At 51.7% G+C, this 12,079-nt stretch overlaps 2 pseudogenes; both read left to right on the top strand.

The window, feature by feature from the left end:
- Positions 1–2,213: 2,213 nt before the first annotated feature.
- LOC127330974 (putative cyclin-dependent kinase F-2) lies at positions 2,214–4,431 on the top strand (annotated as a pseudogene).
- A 4,863-nt stretch (positions 4,432–9,294) lies between these two features.
- On the top strand, positions 9,295–10,418 carry LOC127330964 (putative cyclin-dependent kinase F-2; annotated as a pseudogene).
- The last annotated feature ends 1,661 nt before the right edge of the window (positions 10,419–12,079 follow it).

The raw sequence follows: 12,079 nt of genomic DNA, 5'->3' as shown, positions 1-12,079 counted from the left end.
GAAGCTTCGTGTGAAAATAGGCCCCTGGGCGTTGATTTCGTCCAATTTCGAGAATATTTCCTTACTAAGATTTCTGAAACCAAAAACAGCAGAAAACAGCAACTGGCTCTTCGGCAACTTGTTAATAGGTTAGTTCCAGAAAATGCATAAATATGACATAAAGTATGCATAAAACATGTAGATATCATCAATAATGTGGCATGGAACATAAGAAATTATCGATACGTCGGAGACGTATCAGAGCGCTACAAGGGGAAGATGGTATGTATACATATTATTTTCTGTCAGGTTCAAAGTTGGTACTCACAACATTTCCTTTCGCGATGCAGAGGGCCGCGTTAGGACCCGAGGAGGAGATGTCTGACCTCGAGATATACAACAAGATGCGGCTTAAGAAGCCCGATCTCTCGCAGCCTCAGCCCTCGCTCCCTGAGTACTTCGGCACCTACGTCGAGGACGTCGAGAACTACTGCGCGATGGTGAGGCATCGTCACCCGGAGGTGGATGACCCCATGAGCGCGGAGGTCGACGAGGAGTCGTTGGTCCTGTCGTCCGGAGGGTTGCCGCATGGCCGTCTCGCCATGCTGAACAAGGCCGTCAAGCATACCCTCACCACAACCTTCACGCGTCTCAAGGCGGGCCTCACCAAGGACAGCCCCCCTCTCCCGCCTCGTCGCCGGGCTCGGCAACAACCCGCATACGACGTAAGTTTCCCTCATTTCCATCCTCTTTCCGACTTTCGTTCATACATTGCTAAGTGCTAACGAGACATGAATTTGTGAAATTGTAGCCTGACTTCGAGGCGGCCTACGCGGCCGCTCATCAAGAATATCAGGTGGCCTTCAACCGGCAGCAGCAGCAGTTCACGGAGTACATGGCATATATACATGTAAGTTCCAACCTTTGTTTTCGCAAATGATGATAAGTCCCACTTTTCCCTAGTTTGATGCTTCATTTCTGTAAAGACTGACATGCAAACTATCTTGCAGGCGTCGATGATGGCCAATCAAACTGGACAGACAGTGGATTTAGGGCCGATGCCTCCCTTTCCGGGGCCGGCGCCAAACTATCCATCGAAGGAAACTTTCGCTGCGGAGTACTATGGGAGAACAGCGGTAAGTTCTTCGCCAAACCGAATACTACGACTTTCCTTTGCCTCGCAAATTGCTAACATCTCGGGAACATGTGTGTAGGGAACGGGATGTTCCGGAAACCAGGGTGGTGGGAGGGAGATGACACCGGTTCATCATGGTGGTCCTTCTCCCGGTGCTACTCCCGGTAGTTCTCCCGGTACTTCTCTCGGTGGTTCTTCCGCAGCTTCTACTGGAAGGCGTCCGACCGGGCCGGTGTTTAGCGGCGACGAGCTCCTCTAGTTGTATGCACACTATGGCACCATGTATGCACTATGGCACTATGTATGCACTATGGCACTATGTATGCACTCTATGACACTATGACACTATGTATGCACTTCATGTTACATGTATTTGCACTTCATGCGATGTTTCTGTGAATTTTATGTGAATTATATGTTATTTTATATTCTGTCAAATCTGGAAAAAGAAGGAAACAACAAAAAACGAAAAAAAAATTTGCCAGATGGTCTCCGATACGCCGACGGGTTTCCCCTCGGGGTAGGCTCGACATGGACCAAATGGTCGGCCCTACGTCGACGGCCAGCCCCTCGGCGTAGCTAGCGCGGGCTACCCAGGCTGCGCCACGTGTTACCGTATGCCGAGGGCCAGCCCCTCGGCGTAGCTTGCGCGCGGGCTTCCCAGGCTGCGCCACGTGGCCGCTTATGCCGACGGTGACCCCCTCGGCGTAGTGTGCGCCAGGGCTTCGCAGGTCGCGCCACGCGTCCACGTACGCCGACGGTGCGGCCCTCGGTGTAGCCGTAACGGCCGTTACCTTGACGGTGCCGGCTAGCCGCCTGTGCCGACGGCCTGTACGCGGACGGGTGGGGCCAGCCGTCGGCCCACTCCGTCTACGCCGACGGGCGGCGCTACGCCGAGGGCCACGTGTGTGCTGTGCCGAGGCCAACCTTCCCCGAGGAGCTACCCCGAGGGGCCCCGTCGGCGTAGCGTATGCCGAGGGCGAGGCGGTGCTACGCCGAGGGCTGGAGGCCGTCGGCATCTTGGCAGATTCCTGTAGTGAGGGAGATTCCATCTGGGCAAGGCCAATCCACACGAAACTGTCAGAATGGGAGGTGAAGAATGGGCCATGGTCAATTCTTCAAACTTGCACATACCTGGCGGAGAGGGCAGGTGGAGATATGTTTCTCTGGTGAGAAGAACTACTGGGCACACTGTAAGTTTGGTTTTTCAGAATATTCCAATCCAAAAAAAAAAAGTCTTGGCGTTTGTCTCTCCAAACTCGAGATGCATGTGTCGTTAAAATCAAATGAATTTCTATTTGCAGAGCGCGCCAGTTAGGACAACGACGAACCATGCCAAGGGCAAGCTCTAGGATTTTTCTTCATAATGTTATCATATGTGTGATTATGTGAGATTGATGCAGAATAAGAATGACATAGTAATAAGAGTTCTGAACTCGTGATTACAATGCATTGCTAGATTGATAAAGTTGCGTTTAAGAAAAACTCTGCATATTTTTTTTTACATTAACTTTGCATAATTGTTGTGAATCCTGTCAGGAAAAAATCCATGAAATAGTTTCTGGGGGGGTCAAGCTCGGAGATGGAGTACGAGCTGGACTCCAGGCACACGTGCAGTCCACGCTTTCGATCCGGACGTGTGTGTACATGAATAGTTTGTGGGTTACGAATCGGTTTTGACTCCGAGTCGGAGCAGAAGTTGGAGTCCAGGGCTCCAGGCCAGGTACGTAGCTAGGCGTGGGACGGGTCTGCGTTTTCCGTGCGCCTACATAAGGGGCACTAAACTAGCTGCGTTTATCGAAGCTCAAGTTGTTGCGATAGTTGAGAACCAACCTGTGGTTGGATGGTTAGGAGGGCAGTGGCACCCCCAGCCCACCAGAGTTCAAATCTCAGATTTGACACTTTGGTGTCTCATAAAGGCGGAAGATTCTTCAGTGGGAGGCGACGTTCCCGTCGACAGCGAGGCGCCTGTGGTGACTTCGTCAATCTCAAGACCTGCCGGATCAATTCTTCAACGCAGTCTCTTGGAGGTGCTCATAGGGGTAGGGTGTGCGTGTGTGCGTTCATAGGGGTGAGTGTGTGCGCGTATGTATGAGCGTCTTTGATTGTACTGTGTTTCGCAAAAAAAAAAAGTTGTTGCGATAGTTTCATCCGCGGCCATTGAACCGCGAATCGAATCGAATCGTGTTGCGACTGCGGTGGCTGCTTCCACGAGTGGGAGCGGCGGTGGCCACCGGAATCAGGCTGTCTGGCCTAAGTACATGGCGCGCTACGAGCCGCTGGAGAGGCTGGGCGCGGGCATGAACGGCGAGGTGTTCAAGGCGAGGGACACCAAGGAGAACCGGATCGTCGCCGTGAAGCGGCTCAGCGGGACCGGGATCGAGGCCGGCGACAACTTAATCTTCTCCGGCCTTCAAGAGGTCTGGCGGGAGTGAAGGTGTCTGAGGACGTGCGACGGCATCCCCTCTGTCGTGAAGCTCCTGGACAAAGTCGTCCCCAAGGTCAATTCCGACGACTCCTTCCTCATCATGGAGTACGCCGGCCGCCTCAACCTACGCGGCTACATGCAGCGCCGTGCCCATCGTCGTCGTCGGTTCTCCGAGGCCGAGGTGTGCCGGATCATGAAGGCGCTCCTGCAGGGGGTCAACTCCGTGCACGCCACCGGCATCATGCACCTCGACATCAGGCCCGAGAACGTCATCCTCGACGACGGCACGGAGGACAGGACAGAGAGGAGGCCCAAGAACAAGAAGGGGGCGATGATCCAAGACGGCGAGCTCAAGGAGGACGGCATCGTCTACAAGATCGGAAGCTTCGGGATCTCCCGGAAGAAAGAGTGCGGCCCGAAGCAGCCGGAGGTGACAATTGCGACATCGTACAGCGCGCCGGAGCTCCTCCTGCACTCGTGCGAGTACGACGAGCGCGTGGACACGTGGGGGCTCGGATGCATAATGGCCGACCTCCTCTCGGGCATCGGCATGCCCACCTTCGGCCCCGACGACTCGGAAGAGAAGATCATGAGCAAAGTGTTCCGCGTCGTCGACCCTAAGAGTAAGAAGATCAATGACTGGGCTGGTTACTCGGGGATAGCGGCAGAGTGGAAGTCGAAGCTGCCCGGAAAAAACAAGTCGAAGCTGCCAAGGATAGCGGCAGGGTTGAAGACGAAGATACTCGGGGATCCTCTTCGGCGCCGGTTCCCCTTATGGAGGCTGTCGTCCGCCGGCTTCGAGGTGCTCAGCGGGCTCCTAGAGAGTAACCCGGCGAAGCGGCTCACCGCAGCGGAGGCGCTGGAGAAGCCTTGGTTCCACCAGGACTAACGGTGACGGCGTGGGTTGGAGGCTGCTTTTGTTAGATTGTCGTTCTTCCAGCTAGGGTTCTTAGTTTGAGAATAGAGGATCTGGATTCCTACTTGTAAACTCTGTGATTTTCACTTGAAGATACACTCAATATATGTGTACTAGTTTATCGTATACTCTGTAATATTTGATTGATTGGTTCATGCATTCACCGGTTCCCTTTTTTTCATAAAGCGGAAGAATTTGTGGAATTTGAGTATGACCCCTGCTCTCCTCGCAACCGCTCCCCCCATCGCTGTCGCTCTCCTGGCTCCCATCGTCGCCGCTTTTCTCCTCCCCTGTCGTCGTTGCTTTTCATGTCGTCTCAGTTGCAACTAGAAACAACAAAGTCAAAAGGAAACTCGAAATTAGACTGAGCAGGAAGATGGTCACCATGCGACAGTGGGATGCATGAATGCGGAAAACCTTCCACAAGCCATGAGCGATCACTGGAAGCTGCAGAACGAAGTTGCTTTCAGGTATACAGCTAAAGATTGCCTTCTGCTGTGTTTGAGCAATGCAGATGCAGAAGCCAAAGCCAACATCCTCATGCTTTCTTCGAGAGCCTGGCACCTAAAAAACGACATTGTGCACCAGGACGGCATGTAAACCATTGCTAATTCGGTGGCATTCCTTTTGGCATACAACAAATCCAGATATTTGAACCCTCCAGCGATAACTGACTGAGGCTGTGTGCCTGGGCACCACCACCTGGATGGATCAAGCTAAATACTGATGCCTCCTTCATCGGCGCTGACAAGCTAAGCGGCGGTGGGGCGATCGTCACAGACCATGAAGGTGCAGTGATACTCCTAGCTTGTTCTCCTCTGAAGAACTATCAAGAGGCACCGGGGGCGAAAATAAAAGCAGCGCTCATGGGTATCAAACTGGTAAGCAATCGTGCTCACGACAAAATCTTCCTGGAACTTAACTGTTTAGAAGCGGTGAAGACTTTCTGCATACTGACAGATCGAAGCACTGGGCTTATATTGAAGAAGCCAGGACACTGCTGAACAAGTTCGTTGATCACTCGGTTGATTACAAAAAGGATTACAAAAAGAGAGAATGTAACATATGTTAGCTCCTACCCATACTAAATGTTGGGTGCAGCCTTCTCTCAATCTCTCAGCTCATTCTTAGTGGGCACACACATGAGCAAGGAGAACAGGGGAGAAACTTGCTTGAGCAACAAATGCTCTTTCACTATTATATAGCAACATATGCTACATCTTGGCTTACAACTTACTCTCCATATGGGGTGCCTCTCCTTATATAGAGGCTTTAAGTTGGTGCTAAGTAACCGACCTAGACAACTAATGTCTAGTTGGCTTCTACTAGTCAAATCCAACTTGGAGACTGCTAGTCAAAGCCAACTTGAAGACAACTGCACACAACTCATGTGCCCTGTTCTCACACACAGCAACCGCACAACCTATGTGTGCTATTCACACTATAGCATGCACTCAACCTACGTATGCAGGTCACACCATGACAAGATTATATTTAGGCTAACAATCACCCCCCTAATCTTGTCATCTTCTTACTCGTCTCCAGGATCTCCTTGTTCAAGGCGACCAACGCCGCAACTTCTTCCTGCCACTTCATCTTGAGACGCACACTTGGCTGCTTGATCCGCAAATACCGGCCACACGCACAACGCGCTCCAACGCGCACAACGCCGCAGGCCTTCAACAGATCACCAACGCGCTCAGACGCACGACGTGGACCGGATACATACAAGCTGGGCACACCCGCCACGGGCACACCTAGCCACCCTGGCTACCCACAAAAGCTAAGAAGCTCAAGTCGGCCTATGCCAAACAGATGGCTCTTCGAGGAGAGACCGGCAGCTCCGATTCTGAAGACGAGCCTCGGAGAGGGGATGCGCAAGATAAGTGCCGAAAAAGGCCTTCACCGGACTGCCCCTCGAAGGTCATCGTACACCGCCCGAGGGCAGCTTCGACTTCGCAGCAAGAGGACACCACCACGAAGACATTCGGACACGCCGGAACGGAGCCGACTAACATGACCTTGCCGCAACCAAACCTTGGTCACCACCATCGTCGTTGCCTCTCAAGCCTCCACCCGGAACACCCGCCATGGCCACGTACAACCTAGATGCGGAGCAGTGCCGCCAAGGCCTGCTTGTCCTCTTGCTGAGACTGCGGCGTCCTCGATCGCGTCCCAGAGCGATGCCGCCTGCAGGTTCACCTCCATCACCATGGCCCAGTTGGTGTAGTCTCCGCGCTTGAGCATCGGGAAGACGAGGCTCGTACCGCCGCCTCCGCCGTTAGTCATCTCGCGGATCACCTCCCGCTGTACCACGACCTCGACCCCTGCCGTGTCGCACCCTGCTCCGTCCCCGACTTGGCGATCGCCGTCGCTCGTTTGCCGGAGGAGGGGTTGCGGACGCACGCCGCTGCTAGGGAGGTGGTGGTGTCGCGGCTTTTCGACGATCGCCTGACGTCTCCCAACCCGGTGCTCTAGTGCTGGTATGAGGCCGCTGCGCCACGGCCGCCGCAGCCTCCATACCGCTGTGCAGCGCCTCCATGCCGCCGTGCGCACGACGTCACAACGCGCCGCCTCCACATCCGCCGGGTTCGCCGCAGACTCACCGCTTGCCATGGCCCCGAACCATGAGGCTCTGATACCAATTGTTAGCTCCTACCCATACTAAATGTTGGGTGCAGCCTTCTCTCAATCTCTCAGCTCATTCTTAGTGGGCACACACATGAGCAAGGAGAACAGGGGAGAAACTTGCTTGAGCAACAAATGCTCTTTCACTATTATATAGCAACATATGCTACATCTTGGCTTACAACTTACTCTCCATATGGGGTGCCTCTCCTTATATAGAGGCTTTAAGTTGGTGCTAAGTAACCGACCTAGACAACTAATGTCTAGTTGGCTTCTACTAGTCAAATCCAACTTGGAGACTGCTAGTCAAAGCCAACTTGAAGACAACTGCACACAACTCATGTGCCCTGTTCTCACACACAGCAACCGCACAACCTATGTGTGCTATTCACACTATAGCATGCACTCAACCTACGTATGCAGGTCACACCATGACAAGATTATATTTAGGCTAACAACATAGCCGCTGATAAACTAGCTAAGATGGCTAGATCAGCGGGTAGCTACTTATGGCTATACATGTATCCTGATAGTGTTTGAGACATTGTAAAACAAGAATTATGCCTGCATGGCACCATGATAACGTGAAGTTCTCTCTTCTGAAAAAAAGGATTACACCAGAGAGCAAGTCCAATCACAGTTGTTTATTTATACGGTTTGATGCATTATATGTATACATCTTTAGTTTGTCTTAGCTGATTATCTTCCATTGATTGTTTTTTCTTTGTCCTAAAATATATCCATGCTCACTTGTATTATGAGATAAATTGTTTGACCATTTTCAGATCCTCAAAATGTCACATGTCCTACAAGTAATCCGAGGGAAATAAGGGTTATTTAAGTAAAAAATCACAGCTGTATATGCTTCCAAGTATCTGCATTCTTGGTATCTTTCGGTGCATTCTTGCATAGATGTTTTCAAATCACAACTAATGTTTGGTTTTCCTGGAGTAAATTTCTTCTATCTATAAAATGAAAACCCATGTATGTGGGGGTCCTTCTGAATTCTTTTTGATAGGGAGATTCTTTCAGCATTCTACCAATAAATAATAACGACATCAAGGTGAGGTTTCAACGTTCATGCAAACATTTGTCACACACTAGATTCTTAGTACCCATTTACATCATCTTGTTCCAATAAGACGGAGGACTAAAAGTCCAAAACCACATCCTATGTCAAAGCACCCGTGATTGCATCACACCGGCCATGTTCTGAGACAACGCCAGGCGGCGCGGTGAAGCGCGCCTGTTTTTCTAGTAAATTCCAACCAAGTATCTCTTGAAAATAAGAGTTTCTATACATACACATTGTCAGCAAAGAAAATGTGTATCTGCTGAGGATGGGTACCTTGGCGTCCATCTGACTCTTCGACGTGATGGCACCATACTATACCTATCTAGCAAATCTATATAGCCGGTATGTCTAGCGAAATTTTTGGTAATGTTATTATTTCACAAAAGTTGATCATGCAGATTGTTTCTGAAGAAAAACATCAAAGATGTGCTCAGAAGATGGTATGCTGAAAAATGCCACCGTGTTGATCGGTCTCGGGCGACCTGGGCTGCTGGGCAAAGGCTAACCCTAGCCGGAGCTGCAATACGACTGGAGTATATGATTCCATTCAACATGATCCAGATCTTGGTGATCGACTTTACACACGGTCGAGCGTGTGTGGATTGGAGAGTGGGTGCTCGTGCTATGCCATTTGGGCAAAAGAAAGGATGACATAACAATAGTTTGAAATCTGTTTGACGACCTAGTATAAGAGTTCTGAACTCGTGATTACAAGTATTTAATGCATTACTAGATTGAGTTCAAACAAATGAAGTTGTGTTTAAGGAAAATTCAGCATAATTTTTTGACATTAACTTTGCCTAATTGTTGTAAATCCTGAGAAAAAAAATCCGTCAAATAGTTTCATCAGTTCAGGCTCGGAGTTGGAGCACGAGCTGGACTCCAGGCACGCGTGCAGTCCATGTTTTCGATCCAGACGTGTGTGTACATGAACAGTTTCTGGGTTACGAATGTCATCGGTTTTGACTCCGAGTTGGAGCAGAAGTTGGAGTCCAGGCCATCGCGTGCGGTCTACGTTTTCCGTGCGCCTACATAAGGGGCACTAAACTAGCTACATTTATCGAACTCAACGGGTTGCGCTTGTTTCTTCCGCAGCGATTGAACCAGCGCGAATCGAATCGTCTTGCTCGGCGATGGCGGCTTCCACGAGTAGGAGCGGCGGCGGCCACCGGAATCAGGCTGTCTGGCCTGACTACATGGCGCGCTACGAGCCGCTGGCGAGGCTGGGCACGGGCATGAACGGCGAGGTGTTCAAGGCGTGGGACACCAAGGAGAACCGGATCGTCGCCGTGAAGCGGCTCAGCGGGACCGGGATCGACGCCGGCGACAACTTAATCTTTTCCGGCCTTCAAGAGGTCTGGCGGGAATGCAGGTGTCTGAGGACGTGCGACGGCATCCCGTCAGTCGTGAAGCTCCTGGATAAAGTCGTCCCCAAGGTCAATTCAGACGACTCCTTCCTCATCATGGAGTACGCCGGCCGCCTCAACCTACGCGGCTACATGCAGCGCCGTGCCCATCGTCGTTGTTGGTTCTCCGAGGACGAGGTGTGCCGGATCATGAAGGAGCTCCTGGAGGGGGTCAACTCCGTGCACGGCACCGGCATCATGCACCTGGATATCAGGCCCGAGAACGTCATCCTCGATGACGGCACGGAGGACAGGACGGAGAGGAGGCCCAAGAACAAGAAGGGGGCGATGATCCAAGACGGCGAGCTCAAGGAGGATGCCATTGTCTACTAGATCGGAGGCTTCGGGATCTCCCGAAGGAAAGAGCGCGTCCCGAAGCAGCCGGAGGTGACAATTGCGACAGCGTACAGCGCGCCGGAGCTCCTCCTGCACTCGTGCGAGTACGACGAGCGCGTGGACACGTGGGGGCTCGGATGCATAATGGCCGACCTCCCCTCGGGCACCGGCATGCCCACCTTCGGCCCCGACGACTCAGAAGAAAAGATCGTGAGCAAAGTGTTCCGCGTCGTCGACCCTAAGAGTAAGAAGATCAAGGATTGGGCTGGGTACTCGGGGATAGCGGCAGAGTGGAAGTCGAAGCTGCCCAGAAAAACAAGTCGAAGCTGCCAAGAATAGCGGCAGGGTTGAAGACGAAGATACTCGGGGATCCTCTTCGGCGCCGGTTCCCCTCATGGAGGCTGTCGTCCGCCGGCTTCGAGGTGCTCAGTGGGCTCCTGGAGAGTAACCCGGCGAAGCGGCTCACCGCAGCGGAGGCGCTCGAGAAGCCTTGGTTCCACCAGGACTGTCGGTGACCCCGTGGGTTGGAGGCTGCTTTTCTTAGACTGTCGTGATTCTAGCTAGCTAGGGTTCTTAGTTTGAGAATAGAGGATCTGGATTCCTACTTGTAAACTCTGTGATTTTCACTTGTACACTCAATATATGTGTACTAGTTTATCGTATACTCTGTAATATTTGATTGATTGGTTCATGCTTTCACCGGTTCCCTTTTTTTCATAAAGGAAGAATTTGTGGAATTTGAGTATGACCCCTGCTCTCCTCGCAACCGCTCCCCCCATCGATGTCGCTCTCCTGGCTCCCATCGTCGCCGCTTTTCTCCTCCCCCGTCGTCGTTGCTTTCCATGTCGTCTCAGTTGCATCTAGAAACAACAAGGTCAAAAGGAAACTCGAAATTAGACTGGGCAGGAAGATGGTCACCATGCGACAGTGAGATGCATGAAGGCGGAAAACCTTCCACAAGCCATGAGCGATCACTGGAAGCTGCAGAACGAAGTTGCTTTCAGGTATACAGGCAAGATTGCCTTCTGCTGTGTTTGAGCAATGCAGATGCAGAAGCCAAAGCCAACATCCTCATGCTTTGTTCGAGAGCCTGGCACCTAAAAAACGACATTGTGCACCAGGACGGCATGTAAACCATTGCTAATTCGGTGGCATTCCTTTTGGCATACAACAAATCCAGATATTTGAACCCTCCAGCGATAACTGACTGAGGCTGTGTGCCTGGGCACCACCACCTGGATGGATCAAGCTAAATACTGATGCCTCCTTCATCGGCGCTGACAAGCCAAGCGGCGGTGGGGCGATCGTCACAGACCATGAAGGTGCAGTGATACTCCTAGCTTGTTCTCCTCTGAAGAACTATCAAGAGGCACCGGGGGCGAAAATAAAAGCAGCGCTCATGGGTATCAAACTGGTAAGCAATCGTGCTCACGACAAAATCTTCCTGGAACTTAACTGTTTAGAAGCGGTGAAGACTTTCTGCATACTGACAGATCGAAGCACTGGGCTTATATTGAAGAAGCCAGGACACTGCTGAACAAGTTCGTTGATCACTCGGTTGATTACAAAAAGGATTACAAAAAGAGAGAATGTAACATAGCCGCTGATACACTAGCTAAGATGGCTAGATCAGCGGGTAGCTACTTATGGCTAGACATGTATCCTGATAGTGTTTGAGACATTGTTTTTCGAGAAAACGCAAAAGACTTTTACGTTTCATTGCATTGAAAAGATAGAGAGTTTTACATGCCTCCTAAGAGGGAAATAACAAAAAGGAGAAAGTACATCAGTGTACGTCCCAGGTTGTTGGCAGCACTACCCTTAAACCCTTAGCCCCTGCCTTAGCCCACTGGAGTGCCTCCTCCATGATGTCGTCCACCAATCCAAAGATCGATGGCTGGCTTCTGTCGAAGACGCAGGCATTGCGGTGTTTCCAAATGAGCCACGGCGTGAGTAGGGTGATGGAGTCCATGCCTTTGCGCAGGACCTTGGGGGTTTGCTGCCTCGCTTTACGCCACCAGTCATCCAGGGATGCGTCGGCATCAGTTGGTGGCTGGCAGGTCATGCGCAGGCGAGCTAACACCTCGTGACATACCTGCCTAGAGAAGGGGCAGGCTAGGATTAGGTGATGCATCGTCTCCGGCAGCTGGTCGCACAGCAGGCACCTGGGGTGGTG

This window comes from Lolium perenne, chromosome 1 (assembly GCF_019359855.2).
Source record: "Lolium perenne isolate Kyuss_39 chromosome 1, Kyuss_2.0, whole genome shotgun sequence".
Lineage (NCBI taxonomy): Eukaryota > Viridiplantae > Streptophyta > Magnoliopsida > Poales > Poaceae > Lolium > Lolium perenne.
The sequence above is the reverse complement of the archived record's forward strand: the minus strand, read 5'-3'. Positions and strand labels throughout refer to the sequence as shown.